This window comes from Bos indicus, chromosome 29 (genome assembly GCF_029378745.1).
Source record: "Bos indicus isolate NIAB-ARS_2022 breed Sahiwal x Tharparkar chromosome 29, NIAB-ARS_B.indTharparkar_mat_pri_1.0, whole genome shotgun sequence".
Lineage (NCBI taxonomy): Eukaryota > Metazoa > Chordata > Mammalia > Artiodactyla > Bovidae > Bos > Bos indicus.
The window spans coordinates 49,500,272-49,525,709 of NC_091788.1; the positions used below are offsets into that span (position 1 = coordinate 49,500,272).

At 42.4% G+C, this 25,438-nt stretch overlaps 1 protein-coding gene across 2 annotated transcripts in view; it reads right to left on the reverse strand.

Moving 5' to 3' along the window:
- KCNQ1 (potassium voltage-gated channel subfamily Q member 1) overlaps positions 1-25,438 on the reverse strand; it is a 381,156-nt gene that overhangs the window by 234,238 nt on the left and 121,480 nt on the right. The gene's annotated exons all lie outside the window — the stretch shown is intronic.

Here is a 25,438-nt window from a genome sequence, read left to right on the forward strand (position 1 = left end):
AATAGATGGGGAAACAGTGGAAACAGTTTCAAACTTTATTTTTTGGGGCTCCAAAATCACTGCAGATGGTGACTGCAGCCATGAAATTAAATGATGCTTACTCCTTGGAAGGAAAGTTATGACAAACCTAGATAGCATATTCAAAAGCAGAGACATAACTTTGCCAACAAAGGTCCGTCTAGTCAAGGCTATGGTTTTTCCAGTGGTCATGTATGGATGTGAGAGTTGGACTGTGAAGAAGGCTGAGCACCAAAGAATTGATGCTTTTGAACTGTGGTGTTGGAGAAGACTCTTGAGAGTCCCTTGGACTGCAAGGAGATCCAACCAGTCCATTCTGAAGGAGATCAGCCCTGGGATTTCTTTGGAGGGAATGATGCTGAAGCTGAAACTCCAGTACTTTGGCCACCTCATGTGAAGAGCTGACTCACTGGAAAAGACTCTGATGCTGGGAGGGATTGGGGGCAGGAGAAGAAGGGGACGACAGAGGATGAGATGGCTGGATGGCATCACTGATTGATGGATATTAGTCTGAGTGAACTCCGGGAGTTTGTGATATACAGGGAGGCCTGGCGTGCTGCGATTCATGGGGTCGCAAAGAGTTGGACACGACCTAGTGACTTAACTGAACTGAACTGAGGACCAAAGAATTGATGCTTTCAAATCGGGGTGGTGGAGAAGACTCTTGAGAGTCCCTTGGACATCAAGGAGATCAAACCAGTCAATCCTAAAGGAAATCAACCCTGAATATTCATTACAAGGTCTGATGCTGATGCTGAAGCTCCAGTACTTTGGCCACCTGATATGAAGAGTCAATTCACTGGAAAAGTCCCTGATGCTGGGAAAGATTGAGGGCAAGAGGAGAAAGGGGCAACAGAGGATGAAATGGTTAGATAGCATCACCGACTCAATGGACAAGAGTTTGAGCAAACTCCAGGAAATGGTGAAGGACAGGGAAGTCTGGTGTGCTACAGTCCATAGGGTTGCAAAGAGTTGGACGTGACTTAGTGACTGAACAAACAACAACAAGTTTCCACTTTATGAGGCTGGAAGAAAAAACTAAACCTACATTCAGAAATGAAGATCATGGCATCTGGTCTCATCAGTTCATGGGAAAAACATGGGGAAACAGTGGAAACCATGTCAGACTTTATTTTTTGGGCTCCAAAATCACTGCAGATGGTGACTGCAGCCATGAAATTAAAAGACGCTTACTCCTTGGAAGGAAAGTTATGACAAACCTAGATAGCATATTCAAAAGCAGCGATATTACTTTGCCAACAAAGGTCCACCTAGTCAAGGCTATGGTTTTTCCAGTGGTCATGTATGGATGTGAGAGTTGGACTGTGAAGAAAGCTGAGCACCGAAGAATTGATGCTTTTGAACTGTGGTGTTGGAGAAGACTCTTGAGAGTCCCTTGGACTGCAAGGAGATCCAACCAGTCCATTCTGAGGGAGATCAGCCCTGGGATTTCTTTGGAAGGAATGATGCTAAAGCTGAAACTCCAGTACTTTGGCCACCTAATGCAAAGAGTTGACTCATTGGAAAAGACTCTGATGCTGGGAGGGATTGGGGGCAGGAGGAAAAGGGGACGACAGAGGATGAGATGGCTGGATGGCATCACTGACTCGATGGACATGAGTTTGAGTGAACTCTTGGAATTGGTGATGGACAGGGAGGCCTGATGTGCTGCGATTCATGGGGTCGCAAAGAGTAGGACACGACTGAGTGACTGAACTGAACTGAACTGAAAACAAGTAGAAGAAATGAAATACTAAATATCAGAGTAGCAATGAATGAAATAAAGGATAGAAAATAAAGTCAACAAAACCAAAAGTTGGTTATTCAAGAAGATGAACAAATTGACAAACCTTTAATTAGACTGACAACAGAAGACCCAAATTACTAAAATAGGAATAAAAGAACTTTACAGCTAACCATAATAGAAATAATAGTAAGGATTATAATAAATACTGTGAACAATTTTGTGCCAATAAATTGTACAACTTAGATAAAAGGGACATATTCCTAGAAAATAAAAAATGATTAACTATAAGTAGAAATTTTAAATAGACCTATAACAGATAAGGAGATTTAATTAGTAATCAAAATACTACACACAAAGAAAAACCCAGCAGGCCCAGATGGCTTCATTGGTAAACTTTACCAAAAATTTAAAGAATTAATACCATTTTATACACTCTTCCCTCCACCAAAAACAGACATAGAAATGCAGGAATCACTTCCCAAAACATTCCTAAAACCAGTATAACCCTGCTACCAAAACCAGACAAAGATATACCATGAGGAGAAAACTACAGAACAATAACTGTTGTGAAAATAGATGCAAAATGGTAACAGAATACCAGAATAAAACACAGAAATGTATAAAAAAAGATTATGTACACTATGACCAAGTGGGATTTAGTCCAGGAGTGTAAGGTTGGATTGACAGTGGAAAATATAAGGCTGTATTTGTATCAATAAATACAAGACAAAATCTACATGATTATCAGTGGAAGAAAAAGCCCAGAAAAAACATTTGGTAAAATTTAGCACATTTGTCTGATGAACAAAAGCATTCGATATACTAGAAATAGAAAGGAACTTCCTCAGCCTCATAAAAGGCATCTATATAAAAACCACAGCTAACTTCATACTTAATGGTAAAAGACAAAATGCTTTCTTTTTAAGATCAAGAATAAAACAAACATATATGCTCTAACCACTTCTATTCAGTTTTGTATTGGAGGTTCCACCCATGATAATTAGGCAAGAAAAAGAAGTAAAAGGCATCTAGTTTAGAAAGAAAGAAGTAAAACTACCTCTATTAACAGATGACATGATTTTATATATAGAAAATCTCAAGGAATTCACTAAAAAATTATTGTAACTAATAAATGAGTTTAACAAGGCTGAAAGATCAGTATTAATTGTGTTTCTACACACTTGCAATAAAAAACTCAGAAAATGAAATTAAGAAAACATCACATCAAAAAATAAAACACAACAATGTGAATGTACTTAATGCCACAGACGTTTGTACACTTAAAATGATGAATTTTATTTTATATGTATTTTACTACAACAAAGAAAGAAAATATTCAGGGATATATTTAAGAAGTGTAAAATATATACTCTGAAAACCAAAAAAAAAAAAAAAAAATCATTTAAAGAAAATATCTAAATAAAAGGCATCCCATCTTCATGGACTAGAAATCAATATCATTAATACGGCAGTACTCCCCAAGTTGATCTACAAATTTAACACAATCCTTACCAAAATCCCAGCTGGCTTTCTTGTAGAAATTGGCAAGTGGGTTTTAAAATTCATATAGAAGTTCAGATGACCCAGAATAGTCCAAACAATCTTGAAAAAGAATGAAGTTGTTGAATGCACACTTCCCAATTTCTAAACTTACTACAGAGTGGTCAAGACAGTGTACTGTTGGCATAGAGTAAGACATAGATGAATGGAAGAATATAAGAGTTTTAAAAAAAATAAGGTTTATATTTATGGTCAAATGATTTTTGACTAGGGTGCCAAGATCATTCAATAGAGAAAGAATAGTCTTCTAAACAAATGGTGTTGGAACAACATGAAAAAAATTAAGTTGGACCACTTGCTCATACATATACAAAATTTAACTCAAATTGTATCAAAGCTCTAAATATAATAGCTAAAACTGTATAAATACCTTAGAAGAAAATCTTCACGACCTTGATTTGGCAGTGCTTTTTGTGATGTAACACTGAAAGCAGAGGCAATAAAAGGAAAAATAGGTACGTTGGACTTTATCAAAATTAAAGGCTTTTATGCTTCAAAAACAAGAAGAAAGTGAAAAGTGAACTCATCGATAGGAGAAATATTTGCAAATCATAAATCTGATAAGGGACTTGTGGCCAGAATATTTGTAGACCTCTTACAACACAAAAACAAAAATCAAAGATTCTAGTTTTAAAAAAATGGATGAAGAACAGACGTTTCTGAAAATACAGATGCACAAATGGCAATAAGTACATTAAAGAATGCTCACCATCAGTAGTCCTAGCAAATGCTAGTCAAAATCACAATGAAATTCCATTTAACATGTACTACCTAGCAACCTAGATAGCATATTGAAAAGCAGAGACATTACTTTGCCAACAAAGGTCCGTCTAGTCAAGGCTATGGTTTTTCCAGTGGTCATGTATGGATGTGAGAGTTGGACTGTGAAGAAGGCTGAGCGCCAAAGAATTGATGCTTTTGAACTGTGGTGTTGGAGAAGACTCTTGAGAGTCCCTTGGACTGCAAGGAGATCCAACCAGTCCATTCTGAGGGAGATCAGCCCTGGGATTTCTTTGGAAGGAATGATGCTAAAGCTGAAACTCCAGTACTTTGGCCACCTCATGTGAAGAGCTGACTCATTGGAAAAGACTCTGTTGCTGGGCGGGGTTGGGGGCAGGAGGAGAAGGGGATGACAGAGGATGAGATGCCTGGATGACATCACTGACTCGATGGACATGAGTCTGAGTGAACTCCGGGAGTTGGTGATGGACAGGGAGGCCTGACGTGCTGCGATTCATGGGGTTGCAAAGAGTTGGACATGACTGAGCGAGTGGACTGAACTGAATTGAAGGTGACCATAATAGTAAATTTTAAAAGATAATAGCAAGTATTGGCAGGGATATGGAGAAGCTGTATAGTGTTCATACATTGCTGGTATGTAAAATGGAATGTAAAATGGCACACTCACTTTGGAAATCAGGTGGTTTCTAAAAAACAATTTAAACATGGTATTAATTTTACTTAGCATTCCTTTCCCATGTATTTACCCCAAGAGTAATGAAACCATATGTCTACCCCAATAGATGCACACAAACATTCACAGCAGAATTATTCCTAATAGTCAAGAGGTGTAAGCAACCTAAATGCTTATTAACTGATGAATGGATAAATAAACTGTGGTATATCCATGAAATGGACTATTACTCTGCTATATAAAAAGGAATGAAGTACTTTTACATACCACAACATGAATGAATTGAAAGCATTATGCTAAGTGAAGGAAGCAAGCCACAAAGGACCATATAACACATGATTTCATGTTTATGAAATGTCCAGAGGAGGCAAATCATCGAGGCAGAAAGTAGATTAGTTGTTGCCCGGGCCATCATGGACTCAGTGGACATGAGTTTCAGCCAACTCTGGGAGACAGTGAAGGCCAGGGAAGCCGAGGCTGCTGCACTTCATGGGGTTGCAAAGAGTTCGACGTGACTTAGCAACTGAACAAAAACAAAGGGCTTAAAAGGACAGAATGAGGGTCAGAGTTCTGCCAAGAGGACGCACTGGTCATGGAAAACACCCTCTTCCAACAACACAAGAGAAGACTCTATACATGGACATCACCAGATGGTCAACACCGAAGTCAGATTGATTATATTCTTTGCATCCAAAGATGGAGAAGCTCTATACAGTCAGCAAAAACAAGACCGGGAGCTGGCTGTGGCTCAGATCATGAACTCCTTATTACCAAATTCAGACTTAAATTGAAGAAAGTAGGGAAAACCACTAGACCATTCAGGTATGACCTAAATCAAATGCCTTATGATTATACAGTGGAAGTGAGAATTAGATTTAAGGGCCTAGATCTGATAGACAGAGTGCCTGAAGAACTATGGAATGAGGTTCATGACATTGCACAGGAGACAGGATCAAGACCATCCCCATGGAAAAGAAATGCAAAAAAGCAAAATGGCTGTCTGGGGAGGCCTTACAAATAGCTGTGAAAAGAAGAGCAGCAAAAAGCAAAGGAGAAAAGGAAAGATACACCCATCTGAATGCAGAGTTCCAAAGAATAGCAAGGAGAGATAAGAAAGCCTTCCTCAGTGATCAATGCAAAGAAACAGAGGAAAACAACAGAATGGGGAAGACTAGAGATCTCTTCAAGAAAATTAGAGATACCAAGGGAACATTTCATGCAAAGATGGGCCCCATAAAGGACAGAAATTGTATGGACCTAGCAGAAGCAGAAGATATTAAGAAGAGGTGGCAAGAATACACAGAAGAACTGTACAAAAAAAGATCATCATGAAAGATAATCATGATGGTGTGATCACTCACCTAGAACCAAACATCCTGGAATGTGAAGTCAAGTGGGCCTTAGAAAGCATCACTACGAACAAAGCTAGTGAAGGTGATGGAATTCCAGTTGAGCTATTTCAAATCCTGAAAGATGATGCTGTGAATCTGTTGCACTCAATATGCCAGCAAATTTGGAAAACTCAGCAGTGGCCACAGGACTGGAAAAGGTCAGTTTTCATTCCAATCCCAAAGAAAGGCAATGCCAAAGAATGCTCAAACTACTGCACAGTTGCACTCATGTCACACGCCAGTAAATTTATGCTCAAAATTCTCCAAGCCAGGCTTCAGCAATACGTAAACCGTGAACTTCCTGATGTTCAAGCTGGTTTTAGAAAAGGCAGAGGAACCAGATACCAAATTGCCAACATCCACTGGATCATGGAAAAAGCAAGACAGTTCCAGAAAAACATCTATTTCTGCTTTATTGACTATGCCAAAGCCTTTGACTGTGTGGATCACAATAAACTGTGGAAAATCCTGAAAGAGATGGGAATACCAGACCACCTGATCTGCCTCTTGAGAAACCTATATGCAGGTCAGGAAGCAACAGTTAGAACTGGACATGGAACAACAGACTGGTTCCAAATAGAAAAAGGAGTACGTCAAGGCTGTATACTGTCACCCTGCTTATTTAACTTATATGCATAGTACATCATGAGAAATGCTGGGCTAGAAGAAGCACAAGCTGGAATCAAGATTACTGGGAGAAATATCAATAACCTCAGATATGCAGATGACACCATCCTTATGGCAGAAAGTGAAGAGGAACTGAAATGCCTCTTGATGAAAGTGAAAGAGGAGAGTGAAAAAGTTGGCTTGAAACTCAACATTCAGAAAACTAAGATCATGGCATCTGGTCCCATCACTTCATGGGAAATAGATAGGGAAACAGTGGAAACAGTGTCAGACTTTATTTTTGGTGGCTCCAAAATCACTGCAGATGCTGATTGCAGCCATGAAATTAAAAGACTCTTACTCCTTGGAAGGAAAGTTATGACCAACCTAGATAGCATATTGAAAAGCAGAGACATTACTTTGCCAAAAATGGTCCGTCTAGTCAAGGCTATGGTTTTTCCAGTGGTCATGTATGGATGTGAGAGTTGGACTGTGAAGAAAGCCTAGTGCTGAAGAATTGATGCTTTTGAACTTTGGTGTTGAAGAAGACTCTTGAGAGTCCCTTGGACTGCAAGGATATCCAACCAGTCCATCCTAAAGGAGATCAGTCCTGGGTGTTCATTGGAAGGACTGATGCTAAAGCTGAAACTCCAGTACTTTGGCCACCTCATTTGAAGAGTTGACTCATTAGAAAAGACTCTGATGCTGGGAGGGATTAGGGGCAGGAGGAGAAGGGGACGACAGAGGATGAGATGGCTGGATGGCATCACTGACTCGATGGACATGAGTCTGAGTGAACTCTGGGAGTTGGTGATGGACACGGAGGCCTGGCATGCTGCGATTCATGGGGTCGCAAAGAGTTGGACACGACTGAGTGACTGAACTGAACTGAACTGATTTGAAGGTGATGAAACTGTTCAAAAGCAGACTGTGCTGATGGTCGCACAAGCCTGGGAAAACACTGAAAACCAGTGAACCGTCCTCTTTAAGAAGGAGGGATTGTGTGGTACAGGAATTATATTAGTAATGTATATATTAATAAAGCTATCAGCAGAAAAACATTCTGAAAAATGTTCAGGGTCTAGAGTGAGGCACAGTGTTTTTAGACCTAACAAAGGTACAATCCATAGAAAGGAAAAAAATGGACTTCATCAAGATTAAAAGGAATCTGTTAAAAGGATGAAAAGCAAAGCTATAGTTTTGGCAAAATATTTGCAAACCACAGAGGACTAAAGTACCATACCACCTTACCTGTCTCCTGAGAAACCTGTATGCAGGTCAAGAAGCAACAATTACAACTGGTCATGGAACAACAGACTGGTTCAAAATTGGGAAAGGAGTATGAAAGGCTGTATATTTTCACTCTGCTTATTTAACTTATGTGCAAAGTAAATCATGCAAAATGCCAGGCTGGATGAATCACAAGCTGGAATCAAGATTGCCAGGAGAAATATCAACAACCTCAGATATGCAGATGATACCATCCTAATGGCAGAAAGTGAGGAGGAACTGAAGAGCCTCTTGATGAGGGTGAAAGAGGAAAGTGAAAAACCTGGCTTGAAACTCAACATTCAAAAAACTAAGATCAAAGCATTCCCCAAATAAAAGGGGGAAAAGTGACAACAGTGACAGATTTTTTATTTTCTTGGTGTCTAAAATCACTGTAGATGGTGACCATAGCCATGAAATTAAACGACACTTGCTCCTTGGAAGGAAAGCCATGACAAACGTAAAGTATTAAAAAGCAGAGACATCACTTTGCCAACAAAGGCCCATATAATCAAAGCTATGGTTTTTCTGGTAGTCAGGTACAGATGTGAAAGTTGGACTTAAGCAACTATGTGAAGGTTGCTTCTTGCTCCTTGGAAGGAAAGCTATGACAAACCTAGGCAAAATGTTAAAAAGCAGAGATATCACTTTGCTGACAGAGTGATCTCGGGTCATTTCCAAGGCAAACCATTCAACATCACAGTAATCCAAGTCTATGCTCCAATCACTAATGCCGAAGAAGCTGAAGTCAAACAGTTCTATGAAGACCTTGAAGACCTTCTAGAATTAATACCCAAAAGATGTCCTTTTCACCATAGGGTATTGGAATGCAAAAGTAGGAAGTCAAGAGATACCTGGAGTAACAGACAAGTTTGGCGTTGCAATACAAAATGAAGCAAGGCCAAGGCTAACAGTTTTGCCAAGAGAACACACTAGTCAAAGCAAACACCATCTTGCAGCAACACAAGAGGTGGCTGTACACGTGGACATCACCAGATGGCCAATAACAATTTCAATACTGATTATACTTTTTTCAGCCAAAGATGCAGAAGCCAAAGATACAGTCAGCAAAAACAAGACCAGGAGCTGACTGGGGCCCAGATAATGAGCTCCTTACTGAGAAATTCAGACTTAAATTGAAGAAAGTAGGGAAAGCCACTAGGCCATTCAGGTATGACCTAAATCAAATTCTTTATGATTATACAGTGAAAATGACAAATAGATTCAAGGGGTTAGATCTGGTAGACAGAGTGCCTGAAGAACTATGGATGGAGGTTCGTGACACTGTACAGGAGGCAGTGACCAAAACCATCCCAAAGAAAAAGAAATGCAAGAAGGAAAAATGGCTGTCTGAGAAGGCTTTACAAATAGCTGAGAAAAGAAGAGAAGTGAAAGGCAAAGGAGAAAGGGAAAGATATACCCATTTGAATGCAGAGTTCCAGAGAATAGAAGGAGAGATAAGAAACTCATCTTAAGTGAACAATGCAAAGAAACAGAGGAAAACAATAGAATGGGAATGACTAGAGATTTTTTTCAAGAAATCATACACACCAAAGGAATGTTTAATGTGAAGATGGGCATGATAAAGGACATAAATGGTATGGACCTAACAGAAGCAGAAGAGATTAAGAAGAGGTGGCAAGAACATACAGAAGAACTGTACAAAGAAGATCTTCACGACCCAGATAATCACGATGGTGTGATCACTCACCTAGAGCCAGACATCCTGGAATGCGAAGTCAAGTGGGCCCTAGGAAGCATCACTATGAACAAACCTAGTGGAGGTAATGGAATTACAGCTCAGCTATTTGAAATCCCAAAAGATGATGCTGTTAAAGTGCTGCCTGCAGTATGCCAGCAAATTTGGAAAACTCAGCAATGGCTATGGGACTCGAAAAGGTTAGTTTTCACACCAGTCCCAAAGAAAGGCAATGCCAAAGAATCTTCAAACTACCATACCACCACCGCCACCACTGCCAAGTCACTTCAGTCATGTCCAACTCTGTGCGACCCCATAGAGGGCAGCCCTCCAGGCTCCCCCGTCCCTGGGATTCTCCAGGCAAGAACACTGGAGTGGGTTGCCATTTCCTTCTCCAATGCATGAAAGTGAAACGTGAAAGTGAAGTCACTCAGTCGTGTCCAACTCAATGGCACTCATTTCACATGCTTGCAAGGTAACACTCAAAACTCCTTCAAGCTAGTCTTCAACAGTAAATGAACCAAGAACATCCCGGTGTACAAGCTGGATTTGGAAAAGGCAGAGGAACCAGAGATCGAATTGCCAGCATTCATTGGATCATAGAAAAAGCAAGGGAATTCCAGAAAAGTATCTACTTCTGTTTCATTGACTATGCTAAAGCCTTTGTGTGGATCACAACAAACTACGGAAAATTCTTAAAGAGATGGGAGTACCAGATCACCTTACTTGCTTCCTGAGAAACCTGTATGCAAGTCAAGAAGCAACAGTTAGAACTGGACACGGAACAATGGACTGGTTCAGAATTGTGAAAGGAGTCCGTCCAGGGTGTATTGTCACCCTGCCTATTTAACTTGTATGCAGTGTGTGTCATGCAGCATGCTGGGCTGAATGACTCACAAGCTGGCTGCAAGGCTGCCAGGAGAAATATCAACAACCAGTATGTAGATGATACTACTCTAATGGTAGAAAGTAGAGAGGAACTAAAGACCCTTTTGAGGAAGTGAAAGAGGAGAGTACAAAACCTGGCTTAAAACTCAACATTCAAAAAACATGGCTGATTCATGTCAATGTCTGGCAAAAACCACTACAATATTATAAAGTAATTAGCCTCCAATTAAAATAAATTAATTAAAAAAAAACTAAAATCATGACATCCAGTCCTATCACTTCATGGCAAATAGAAACAGTGGCAGATTTTATTTTCTTAGGCTCCAAAATCAATGTGGATGGTGACTGCAGCCACAAAATTAAACGACACTTGCTCCTTGGAAGGAAAGCCATGACAAACCTAAAGTATTAAAAAGCAGAGACATCACTTTGCCAACAAAGGCCCATATAATCAAAGCTATGGTTTTTCTGGTAGTCAGGTGCAGATGTGAAAGTTGGACTATAATGAAGGCTGAGCACTGAAGAATAGATGCTTTCAAAATGTTGTGCTGAAGACTCTTGAGAGTCCCTTGGACAGCGAGGAGAAAAACCAGTCAATCCTAAAGGAAATTAACCCTGAATATTCATTGAAAGGACTGATGCTGAGGCTCTCATCCTTTGGCCACCTGATGTGAAGAGCTGACTCATGAGAAAAGACCCTGATGCTGGGAAGATTGAGGGCAGGAGGAGAAGCGGATGACAGAGGATGAGATGGTTAGATGGCATCACAGACTCAATGCACATGAATCTGAGCCAACTCCTGGGGAAAGTGGAGGACAGAGGAGCTTGACCTGTGGCAGTCCACGGGGTCACAGAAATTAGGACTGAACTTGGTGATTAAACCACAACAATTCAGAACATATAAAGAGTTCTCAGGACTCCACGGTTAAAAGGTAATGTGACTGCAAAATGAACAAACGATGAAAACAAACATTTCACTAAACAGTGTGTAGAATGGAAAATAAGTGTATGAAACAACTTCTAGTAGTACTAGCCACTGGGAAAATGCAAATCAAAACCACAGGAAGACACAGCCACACACCTTTGAGAATCTGTCAGATGAAAAATAGTGTGGATACCCGATGCTGGTTAGGACACAGAGAAACTGTGTTGCTCATATGTTGCTGGAGGGAACATAAAATGGTACAGCTGGAAAAAGTGTACCACTGGGAAAAGTGTTGCAGTTTCTCAAACAAAACAAAAAAGCCCCAAAACTGAACACGCAGCTACCCCCACAACTCAGCAGCTACACTCTTGGGCCTTCGTCTCGGAGAAATGCAACCTTAAGTCCACACGAGAGCCTGCACGTAGGCTTTCACACCAACTTTATCTGTGGATCAGGCTCCTACTGCTGTCGTGATAAGGGTCATGTCCCTTTCTGCATCCTTATGCAGAAGGACACTGTGGTGACACCGGGCCCACCTGGATAAGCCAGGATCCTCTCCATCACAAGATACTGAATTTAAGCACATCTGCAGAGCCTCCTTTTCCAGATAAGATGACAGGACAGGGGCTAGAAATTAGAACTTACACTCTTTGGAGGCTGTTATTCATCCCGCCGCAAACTGTCAATAGGCCCAAACTGCAAATGACCCACATGTCCCTCGATGGGCGACTGGTTAAACAACTGTGGTCCATCAAAACCATGGGATTCTACTCAGCAATTTAAAAATGACATATCGATACATGAAACAACTTGAATCTTGATAATTACGTTACAGTAAAAGAAAGTGAAAGTGTTAGTCGCTCAGAAGTGTCCAGCTCTTTGCAACCGCACATGGACTGTAGCCCGCCAGGCTCCTCTGTCCATGGGATTCTCCAAGCAAGAATACTGGAGTGGGTTGCCCCTCCCTTCTCCAGGGGATCTGCCTGAAGCAGGGATCAAACCTGGGTCTCCCATCTTGCAGGCAGATTCTTTACCATCTGAACCACCAAGCCAATCCAAAATGTTACGTGTTATGTGATTCCACTTACATGACATCCTTGAAATTATAAAACTGTAGACCTGGAGAATGGATTAGTGGCTTTCATGAATTCTGGAGGGTTGGGAGTGAAGGGAGGTGGGTGTGCCTACGAAGGGGCCACCCCTGGGATTCTGTGCAAATGCTCTGCATCTTGACCGTCTCTTGCCAACGTGCACTTGTCGATGTGCTGTTAGTGATGATGAACTACACAGCTGACCCTTGAACTGTGGAGGGGCCAAGGACTTTGACCCGTTGGGCAGTCAAAAATCCACTTATAACTTTGGAGTAGGGTTTCCCCATATACACAGTTCTGTATCCATGGATTAATGAACCATGGATCATGTAATACAGTAGCACATATTTATCGAAAAAAATCCACATATAAGTAGACCTGTGCAGTTCAAACCTGTGTTGTTCAAGGGTCAACTGTTCTAGAAGATATTACCACTGGAGAAGGCAGCGTACAGGGTGCATGTGATCGCTGGGCATTATTTCTGTGATTGCACGTGAATGTTTAAAAAACTTTGGATTTTTAAACCTTTTTAATGGGCAAAAGATCTGAAAACATTTCCTCAAAGATATATAAACTGGCCAATAAGCACATTAAAAGATTCTCAGCATCATCAGTCATTAGGGAAATGCAAATAAAAACCCACAATGAGGTAACACTTTACCCTTCCTAGGATTGCTATAGTAAAGGAAATGGACAGTAATAAATATTGGTAAGGAGACAGAGAAATAGGAACCCTCAGTTTTCTGGGGGGGATGGAAAATGGTACATCTAGTCCGGCACTTCTTTGGCAGTTCTTCAAAACGTTAAACACAGAGCTACCATCTGACTCGGCAGTCCACTCCTAGGGGTCCATTTATGACAAATGTGACAAAGTACACGACCATACAGAGACTTCCATACAAATATTCACAGCCATGTTACTCATATCTACTACTGTGGGCAAGAAATCCTGAGAAGAAATGGAGTGGCCCTCATAGTCAATAAAAGACTCTGAAATGAAGTACTTGGGTGCAATCTCAAAAATGACAGAATGGTCTCAGTTCATTTCCAAGAGAAGCCATTCAGCATCACGGTAATCCAAGTCCATGCCCCAACCACTGATGACAAAGAAGCTGAAGTTGAATGGTTCTATGAAGACCTACAAGACCTTCTAGAACTAACACCAAATAAAAGACGTCCTTTTCATCATCGGGGACTGGAATATAAAAATAGAAAGTCAAGAGATACCTGGAGTAACAGGAAAGTTTGGCCTTGCAGTACAAAATGAAGCAAGGGCAAGGCTAAGAGAGTTTTGCCAAGAAAGCACACTGGTCATAGAAAACACCCTCTTCCAACAACACAAGAGACGACTCTACACATGGACATCACCAGACGGTCAATACCAAAATCAGATTGATTATATTCTTTGCAGCCAAAGAGGTAGAAGCTCTATACAGTCAGCAAAAACAAGACCGGGAGGTGACTGTGGCTCAGATCATAAGTTCCTTATTGCAAAATTCAGGCTTAAATTGAAAAAGTAGGGAAAACCACTAGGCAATTCAGATATGACCTAAATCAAATCCTTATGATCATACAGTGCAGGTGGTGAGTAGATGCAAGGGATGAGATCTGGTAGAGTGCCTGAAGAATGATGGATGAAGGTTCTTAACATTGTATAGGAAGTGGTGACCAAAACCATTCCCAAGAAAAAGAAATGCAAGAAGGCAAAGTGGTTGTCTCCTGGGAAGCCTGTATGCAGGTCAAGAAGCAACAGTCAGAACCAGGAATGGAACAATGGATTGGTTCCAAATTGCGAAAGGAATACGCCAAGACTGTATATTGTCACCCTGCTTATTTAACCTATATGCAGAGTATATCACGTGAATGGCTGGGCTGGATGAATCTCAAGCTGGAATCAAGACTGCTGGGAGAAATATCAACAATTTCAGATATGCAGATGATACCACTCTCATGGCAGAAAGTGAAGAGGAACTAAAGAGCCTCTTGATGAGGGTGAAAGAGGAGAGTGAAAAACCTGGCTTAAAATCAACATTCAGAAAACTAAGATCATAGCATACAGTCCCATCACTTCATGGCAAATAGGTGGGAAAAAAGTAGAAACTGTGACAGACTTTATTTTTGGGGGCTCCAAAATCACTGCAGAAGGTGACTGCAGCCACCAAATTAAAAGATGCTTGCTCCTTGGAAGGAAAGCTATGACAAACCTAGACAGTGTACTAAAAAACAGAGACATTACTTTGCTGACAAAGGTCCATTTAGTCAAAGCTATGGTTTTTCCAATAGTCATGTTTAAATGTAAGAATTGGACCATAAAGAAGGCTGAGTGCCGAAGAATTGATGCTTCCGAACTGTGGTGTTAGAGAAGACTCTTGAGAATTCCCTGAACAGCAAGGAGATCAAACCAGTCAATCCTAAAGGGAAATCAACCCTGAATATTCACTGGAAGGACTGATGCTGAAGCTGAAACTCCAGTACTTTGGTCACTTGATGTGAAGAGCCAACTCACTGGAAAAGACCCTGATGGTTGAAAGACTGAAGGCAGGAGAAGTGGGCAACAGAGAGTGAGATGGTTAGATGGCATCTCTTTGAGTAAGCTCCAGGAGATGGTGAGGGACAGGGAAGCCTGGCGTGCTGCAGTTCACGGGGTCACAGAGTTGGACATGACTCAGCGACTGAGCAACAACAATAACAGAGCAGGAAACAACACAGATGTCCCTCCACTGGTGAGCGGACAAAATGTGTCTGTCCACACAGGGGAATACTTTTTAGCATAAAAAGGACTGAAATACTTGTATGTGCTGTGATTTGGATGAACCTCAAAAATATGCCTGAGGAAGCAAGAAAAGAAAATATTATATTTTATACAATCCCATTTATATGAATTGTCCAAAGCAGGCAAATCTATGGAGACCACTGGCAAGTTGCTGGGGGTTGGGAGCAGGAATAGGGATTAACTCTTAACTGGCATGATGGATTTACAGTGGGCTGGGAGATGCTCTAACCCTAGACTGTGGAGATTGATGGCACAAGTCAGTAAATTACTAAAGTCACACCCCAAATTGGTGAATTCTATGCTCAAAATGTATAATCATAAGGGATTTGATTTAGGTTATACCTGAATGGTCTAGTGGTTTGCCCTACTTTCTTCAATTTAAGTCTGAATTTGGCAATAAGGAGTTCATGGTCTGAGCCACAGTCAGCTCCTGGTCTTGTTTTTGCTGACTGTATAGAGCTTCTCCATCTTTGGCTGCAAAGAATATAATCAGTCTATGGAATGAGGTTCGTGACATTGTACAGGTGACAGGGATCAAGACCATTCCCATAGAAAAGAAATGCAAAAAAGCAAAGTGGCTGTCTGGGGAGGCCTTACAAATAGCTATGAAAAGAAGAGAAGAGAAAAGCAAAGGAGAAAAGGAAAGATATAAACATCTGAATGCAGAGTTCCAAAGAATAGCAAGAAGAGATAAGAAAGCCTTCTTCAGCGATCAATGCAAAGAAATAGAGGAAAACAACAGAATGGGAAAGACTAGGGATCTCTTCAAGAAAATCAGAGATACCAAAGGAACATTTTATGCAAAGATGAGCTCGATAAAGGACAGAAATGGTATGGACCTAACAGAAGCAGAAGATATTAAGAAGAGGTGGCAAGAATACACAGAAGAACTGTACAAAAAAGATCTTCACGACCCAGATAATCACGATGGTGTGATCACTGACCTAGAGCCAGACATCCTGGAATGTGAAGTCAAGTGGGCCTTAGAAAGCATCACTACGAACAAAGCTAGTGGAGGTGATGGAATTCCAGTTGAGCTATTTCAAATCCTGAAAGATGATGCTGTGAAAGTGCTGCACTCAATATGCCAGCAAATTTGGAAAACTCAGCAGTGGCCACAGGACTGGAAAAGGTCAGTTTTCATTCCAACCCCAAAGAAAGGCAATGCCAAAGAATGCTCAAACTACCACACAATTGCATTCATCTCACATGCTAGTGAAGTAATGCTCAAAATTCTCCAAGCCAGGCTTCAGCAATATGTGAACCGTGAACTTCCTGATGTTCCAGCTGGTTGTAGAAAAGGCAGAGGAACCAGAGATCAAATAGCCAACATCCACTGGATCATAGAAGAAGCAAGAGAGTTCCAGAAAAACATCTATTTCTGCTTTATTGACTATGCCAAAGCCTTTGACTGTGTGGATCACAATAAACTGTGGAAAATTCTGAAAGAGATGGGAATACCAGACCACCTGACCTGCCTCTTGAGAAACCTGTCTGCAGGTCAGGAAGCAACAGTTAGAACTGGACATGGAACAACAGACTGGTTCCAAATAGGAAAAGGAGTTCGTCAAGGCTGTATATTGTCACCCTGCTTACTTAACTTATATGCAGAGTACATCATGAGAAACGCTGGACTGGAAGAAACACAAGCTGGAATCAAGATTGCCAGGAGAAATATCAATAACCTCAGATATACAGATGACACCACCCTTATGGCAGAAACTGAAGAGGAACTCAAAAGCCTCTTGATGAAAGTGAAAGAGGAGAGTGAAAAAGTTGGCTTAAAGCTCAACATTCAGAAAGCGAAGATCATGGCATCCGGTCCCACCACTTCATGGGCAATAGATGGGGAAACAGTGGAAACAGTGTCAGACTTTATTTTTCTGGGTTCCAAAATCACTACAGATGGTGACTGCAGCCAGGAAATTAAAAGACATTTACTCCTTGGAAGGAAAGTTATGACCAACCTATACAGCATATTCAAAAGCAGAGACATTACTTTGCCAACAAAGGTTCCTCTAGTCAAGGCTATGGTTTTTCCAGTGGTCATGTATGGATGTGAGAGTTGGACTGTGAAGAAGGCTGAGCGCTGAAGAATTGATGCTTTTGAACTGTGGTGTTGGAGAAGACTCTTGAGAGTCCCTTGGACTGCAAGGAGATCCAACCAGTCCATTCTGAAGGAGATCAGCCCTGGGATTTCTTTGGAAGGAATGATGCTAAAGCTGAAACTCCAGTACTTTGGCCACCTCATGTGAAGAGTTGACTCATTGGAAAAGACTCTGATGCTGGGAGGGGTTGGGGGCAGGAGGAAAAGGGGACGACAGAGGATGAGATGGCTGGATGGCATCACTGACTTGATGGACGTTAGTCTGAGTTAACTCCAGGAGTTGGTGATGGACAGGGAGGCCTGGCATGCTGCGATTCATGGGGTCGCAAAGAGTCGGACACGACTGAGTGACTGATCTGATCTGATCTGATTTGATGCTCAAAATTCTCCAAGCCAGGCTTCAGCAATACATGAACTGTGAACTTCCAGATGTTCAAGCTGGTTTTAGAAAAGGCAGAGGAACCAGAGATCAAATTGCCAACATCTGCTGGATCATTGAAAAAGCAAGAGAGTTCCAGAAAAACATCTATTTCTTCTTTATTGACTATGGCAAAGCCTTTGACTGTGTGGATCACAATAAACTATGGAAAATTCTGAAAGAGATGGGAATACCAGACCACATGACCTGCCTCTTGAGAAATTTGTATGCAGGTCAGGAAGCAACAGTTAGAACTGGACATGGAACAACAGACTGGTTCCAAATAGGAAAAGGAGTTCGTCAAGGCTGTATATTGTCACCCTGCTTATTTAACTTCTATGCAGAGTACATCATGAGAAATGCTGGGCTGGAAGAAGCACAAGCTGGAATCAAGATTGCCAGGAGAAATATCAATAATCTCAGATATGCAGATGACACCACCCTTATGGCAGAAAGTGAAGAGGAACTCAAAAGCCTCCTGATGAAAGTGAAAGAGGAGAGTGAAAAAGTTGGCCTAAAGCTCAACATTCAGAAAATGAAGATCATGGCCTCTGGTCCCATCACTTCATGGGAAATAGACGGGGAAACAGTGGAAACAGTGTCAGACTTTATTTTTCTGGGCTCCAAAATCACTGCAGATGGTGACTGCAGCCAGGAAATTAAAAGACGTGTACTCCTTGGCAGGAAAGTTATGACCAGCCTAGATAGCATATTGAAAAGCAGAGACATTACTTTGCCAAAAAAGGTCCATCTGGTCAAGGCTATGGTGTTTCCAGAGGTCATGTATGGATGTGAGAGTTGGACTGTGAAGAAATCTGAGTGCCGAAGAATTGATGCTTTTGAACTGTGGTGTTGGAGAAGACTCTTGAGTGTCCCTTGGACTGCAAGGAGATCTAACCAGTCCATTCTGAAAGGAGATCAGCCCTGGGATTTCTTTGGAAAGAATGATGCTAAAGCTGAAACTCCAGTACTTTGGCCACCTCATGTGAAGAGTTGACTCATTGGAAAAGACTCTGATGCTGGGAGGGATTGGGGGCAGGAGGAGAAGGGGACGACAGAGGATGAGATGGCTGGATGGCATCACTGACTCGATGGACGTGAGTCTGAGTGAACTCCGGGAGGTGGTGATGGACAGGGAGGCCTGGCGTGCTGCGATTCATGGGGTCGCAAAGAGTCAGACAGGACTGAGGGACTGAACTGACTGATAGTAGGCAAATTAAGCATCAATAAAGCATTTAAATGCTGGAAAGGATGTGGAGAAAAGGGAACATTTCTGCACTGTTAGCGGGAATGTTAACTGATACAGCCACTATGGAAGACAGCATGGAGATTCCTTAACGAACAAGGAATATAGCTACCGTATAACCCAGCAATCCCACTCGTGCATATATGCCCTAAGAAAGCCACAATTCTAAAAGACTCGTGTACCCCAATGTTGACTGCAGCAATATTTACAATAGCAAAGACATGAAAGCAACCTAGATGTCCATCAACAGATGAATGGATAAAGAGGATGTGGTACACGTATACAGTGAGATATTACTCGGCCATGAAAAGGAACAAACGTGAGTCGTTCAGAGTGAGGCAGATGAACCTACAGCCTCTCATACACAGTGAGGTAAGTCAGAAAGAGACCAGTAGCGTACGGTAACGCATGTATGTCGAATCTGGAAAGATGTACTGATGACCCTGTAGAGAACAGACTTGTTGACACCGCAGGAGAAGGTGAGGGTGGGGTGAATTGAGTGAGTAACATGGACACATACCCTATCGTGTGTAAAACAGATAGCATGGCGTTGGTATATAGCACAGGGAGCCCAGCCTGGCATGCTGTGATGACCTAGAGGGTTGGGATGGGGGCAGTGGGGCTCTATATATGTGTGTGTGTGTGTGTGTGTGTGTGTGTGTGTGTAACTACGGCTGATTCGCGTGTTGTACAGCAGAAACCAACACAACATTGTACAGCAATTTTCGACCAATTAAAGAAAGCTGGAAAAGGAAACAAACAAGTTTAAAAAAATGTACCCAACTAATTTTCAAATGAGTAATGACTGCACTGAAGAGAGGAGGGAGAGGAAAAATCACTAATCCTTACGTATTTGAAACTAGGAGAGTGTTAGTCGCTCAGCTGTGTCCAGCTGTATGTGACCCTGTGGACTGTAGCGCATCAGGCTCCTCTGTCCCCAAAGGGATTTCCCCGACCCAGCAATCGAACCCAGGTCTCTTGCATTGCAGGCAGATTCTTCACCTCTGAGTCACCAGGGGGGCCCATATTTGAAACTACAGTATTTCACTCCACACCCTTAATCTTGAGTAGGGTGATGTGGACAGTTACAGACAGACCCTGGACGCTGGTCAGTGGTGTTGACTTTGCGGTGATGAGAACAAAGAATTAAGAAAGAGTTTCAGATACACTGTACACTGAGCAACAAGCCTTCACGTGGTTGTGATGGGGAACCAGGCATCTCATGGTGGGCAGAGGGACGTGCAAGCAAGGAAGAAGCAGGATCGACGGAGAAGAACTGGACACACTGGTAGGGACTCAAGGTTTCTGAAGTGTGCACATGCTTCTGCGTGTGCCTCTCTGTGTGCATCTGTATCTGTGTAAGTACATGTAACTCTGTGCACAGAAAGGGCCCAGAAGAAAAGACATCTAATAGCATACGAAGCGCCCAGGTCTGGGTTTCTAGTGATTTCGTTCTCCATGAAAAGGAACCAGGGCTCCTGGGAAAACTGATGTCAGGGCTGGGGAAGAGCCCAAATCGTGTCACACCAGAACTTAAAGAAGTGGAAACAGACAAGCAACAACAGAACGTGTATCACAAGGACACAGATGTCAGCGTGAAGCGTCTTCCGCTGGGCAAATCTGGGACAATTTGAATATCAAAATGATGAAGGACAGTAAAGGATCATGGTACAAATCCATAAGCTCATGGATATAGACCATCGATCAACAGAAATAAATCAGTGGAAGAGGAAAGAGTTTCCTTCTTACAGGAGCGTGTTGAGATAGTTTTTCTTGGAACACTATTCTAGTGAGACGGTATTTTTTCTTTTAGCACTTCCGAGGAAGGGACGGTGGGGTTGGCAAATCAGCATGTTGCAGTCACTGTGATAAAGTCTGTAATAAAGAAAAGCCTTTAAACCTGGGAGGAATTTTTTGATAAGGAGCCGGATTATTTGCATAACCTCAAATTATGCCCCCTAGATAGTTTATGGGTTTCAAGGCAAGAGTGTCCTATGCAGAAAAATAACTGGACAGTGTTTCCAGCGGGTGATTAAAGTTAGAGGCAGATGCGTTCATGTGCCTCAGGGATCGGACAACCCCAGAGGAACTCCACGTCACATGGGCCGTGTGAGCGCTGGGGGTGTGCAACCCAAGTCTGACCACGAGGAAACATCCGCCCCACCCCACCCTCCACCCCACAATGGCCGGACTGTACCCTTCAATAATGTCCATGTCATAGAAGACAGAAATTGGAACTGATCTACATTAAAGGAGGCTAAAGAGACAATGGTCAGATAGCATCACTGACTCGGTGGACGTGAGCTGGAGCACACTGGGCGCCAGTGGGGGACAGGGAAGCCTGGCGCACTGCAGTTCATGGGGCCACGAGAGTCCGATACGACCTAGAGACTGAGCAACCCACAAGAAAGAGACATGGACAGCCGAGGGATCCTGGGTCCTGCCTTGGACGGGAAAAAAGCTATTGATGCCAAGGACGTTGTCATGCCCTCTGACAAAGCCAGGAGGCAGATGGTACACTGCGGAAGGGCTGGATCCACCTTTCATGGCAGGGTTTGATGACCTTGCCAGAGCTTTAACAGCGGTCATCTTTGTTTTTTTTCGGAAATACGCAGCACAGTGTTTAGGGGCCTATGGGTGTAGAGTATGCAACGTACTCTCAGACAGTTCAGAAAAAAATGTGATGTGAGTATACATACAGAAAGGGGGCTCTAATGGTGCAGAAAGTGGGCACGATGCTCGCGATCAGTGGATCCCATCTTAGTCAAGGGTCTGTGCATGTTTTCTGTCTCATTGTTAACGTTACAGTTTTTCTGTAATTAAAAATCACTTCCAAATAAACAATTGGAAAGAAAAAAACCCAAACTCTGAGGTATCCCAGTGGTTCTCACTGTGGAGTTTTGCAACCCACCCCTCCCTCCCCAAGCCAGGGGGCATTTGGCAAGATCTAGATAGTCTGGTTGTCATAACCCAGGGACGCTGCTAAACATCCCACAACGTTAGCCCCCCTCCGCAAAGAATGGTCAGCTCCAAATACCAACAGTGTGCTGACGAGATGGAAGACTGCGCTGCCGGTGACGGCTGGCAGGTGTCGGGGTGCCCTTGAGGAGGGTGGCCTGGCAGTGCCCTCTGAAATGCAACACATACCCAATAACACCCGTGTCACGGGCCAAGTTGTGTGTCCAGATTTCAGATGCCGAAGCTCTAAAAGTCAGCACCTTAGAATGTGACCGTATTTGGAGACAAGGCCTTTGAGGAGGCGATTAAGTTAAATGAGGCTATTAAATGAGGTGATTACATGAGACTGGTGTCCTTATAAGAAGTTTGGACACATAGACACCAGAGACACGCACGCACAGAGGAAAGACCACACAAGGACGTGGCAAGAGGGCAGCCATCTCCAAGGACAGAGTGCCCAAGAGGAATCTACCCTACGGACCCCTGCCTTCTAGCTTCCAGCCTCTGGGACACTCAAACCTCTGTTGCTTCAGCCACCTAGTCTGTCACGGTTTGTTATGGCAGTCTCAAAAAAGTAACACGTCCTGGAAATTATCATAGATAGGAGCCCTCCCTTATTCGCCAGGGACACCGTCTAAGATCCTCAGTGGATGCTTAAAACTGAGGAGAGTAGCAAACCCTGCATGCTTTCTTTTATACACATAAAACCTGAAGTTCATATACGTACAATTGAACCACAGTTGGTTTATAGTATTGTGTTAGTTCCGGGCATACAGCAAAGTGATTCAGTCATATACTGCAATACAAACTCATTATATACAAATATATACAAATTCAAAGTTTTACAAATTTACAAATATAAATGTACAAGTTACATACAAATATGAAACACATTGGCTTTCTTTTTCAGGTTCTTTTTCCATGATAAGTTATTGTGAGATACTGAGTCTCATTCCCTGTGCTATACAGTAAACCCCACTTGATCTATTTCATATACAGCGGTGTGTTAGCCCCATACTCCTGACTTTCCCCTCCTCCTTTTCCCCTTGGTAACCGTAAGTTTGCTTTCCATGTCTGTGAGTCTGTTTTGTAAATGAGTTGGTTTGTATTATTTTTTAGATTCCACACGTAAGTGATATAGGGTCTGTCTTTCTCTGAGTTACTTCACTTAGTGTGATAATCTCTTAGTTCACCCACGTTGCTGCAAATAGCATTATTTCTTTCTACAGCTCTGCAGTATTGCATCATGTATACATGCCATGACTTTATCCACTCATATACTGAGGACGCTTAGGTTGCCCGTGTCCTGGCTGTTGTAAACAGTGCGGCAGTGAACACTGGGGTGCATGCATCTTTCCAAATTATGGTGTTCTCTGGATATATGCCCAGGAGGGGGATTACTGAATCATATGCTAACTCTATTTTTAGTTTTTTATTAAGGAATCTCCATACTAAATATAATAAATCTTATATTTAAATTATATCATAATTTAGATTAAGTTTGATGTATAAATTAAGCACGGTAAGAGATCAACAATAATATAGAATAGCAATACACTGTAATAAAAGTTATATGAATGTGGTCTCTCTCAAAATATTTTATTGTACAAATGTAATGCCTTTTCTATCTTAAGCACTGTGACTGCAGCCTGCAGTGTGAGGTGTGGCAGCAAAATTTAGCACAAAATCATTCCTCCTTCATTCTTTCACAGACAGAAGATTTGTTCCTAGCACAGAGCTTAGCAGTCTAAGCATACAATTTTTTTTTCCTTTCCTTAAAAAGTTGAAAACTTTCACCTTTTTGCTTAAAGGAAACCCCTTACGGTTTCTCTTTGGGACATGAAACGGCCAGCATCACTCCTTTTGCTTTTGGGAGCCACTGTGAAATAAAACAAGGGTCTCCTGATAACCACACGGAGGTCGATCTGATAACCAAGAGGGCCACCAAGTCAGTAAAGGGCAGGACGCGTCGGACAAGGGGGTGATTCATCTCCTGGGGGGACAGAGCGGGATGGTGCGAGACTTCATCATGCTTCTTAGACTGGCACACAGTCTTATGGATTGCTTATTTCTGGAAAACTATGGATTGTTTATTTCTGGAAATTTCCATTTAATATTTTTGGACCATGGTTGACCACAGGTAACTGGGACTGTGGGAAGTGAAACCACAGATGATGGGGGCTACTGTACTCGTATGTAGGGGAGTGGGGCTCAAGGGAGGCTTTTAGAAAATCTGCCAAAACCTGATGCAAAACGGATTCTCAGCAATAGGGAACACTGTGGCATGTACATACCAAGGGGAATAAAGGAGAGATTTAAGTTTTATTTTTCACTTTTTGGCTGTGCGGCAGGTGGGATCCCAACCAGGGATCGAACCCATATCCCCCTGCACCAGAAGCATGGAATCTTAACCGCTGGACCATCCAGGAAGACCTAAGGTTTAAACTTTAGAATGAACTGTTCTAGCATCCTTGGAGGGAGTCTTATCATGTTACTGAATGAGAAAGGCAAGATACAGAAAAGCATATATGATACAATCCCATGTGTTTGGAAATCCATGATCAACCCCTTTTAAATCATGTATATTTAGTTCATTGTATATTATGAGCACTGGGAAAAACACGAGAATAAATCTTAGATTGTTAACATAGGTCATAGAAGTAAGGTAACCATGCAAATATAAAGGAAGGACTGCAGAAAAACACGCGTTAAAGGAGACCAAAGCAGTCCGTCCTGAAGGAAATCAACCCTGAATGTTCACTGGAAGGACTGATGCTGAAGCTGAAACTCCAATACTTTGGCCACCTGATGTGAGGAGCCGACACAATGGAAAAGACCCTGATGCTGGGAAAGACTGAGGGCAGGAGGAGAAGCGGGCGACAGAGGATGAAATCGGTTGGCATTACCAACTCAATGGACATGAGTTTGAGCAAACTCTGGGAGACGGTGAAGGACAGGGAAGCCTGGCATGCTGCAGTCCACGGGGTCGCAAAGAGTCAGACACGACTAGGCGACTGAATGACAACGGTAAACCTCTGTAGAGTTGCAGGTGTGTGTTGTAAAGTACAAAGCCGAGAAAGCAAAAGGAAAAAAGATCAGCCCTGGGATCCGTGGCATGAGGTGCTGAGTGGAAGGCAGGGAAGAGGGGAGGGGGTTGGAGCAGAGGCCAGAGACACCAGCCTGCTGGCCCCATGCCGGCCCTGGGGGGCACCTGTGTGTCTTTGCTCACTCAGTCGTCACAGCACTCCTGGGTACAGCCCTGTTAGGATCCTGAGTTCATGGATACAGAGACTGAGCACAGAGAAGGCAGTAGCTGAGCCTGGCTTCG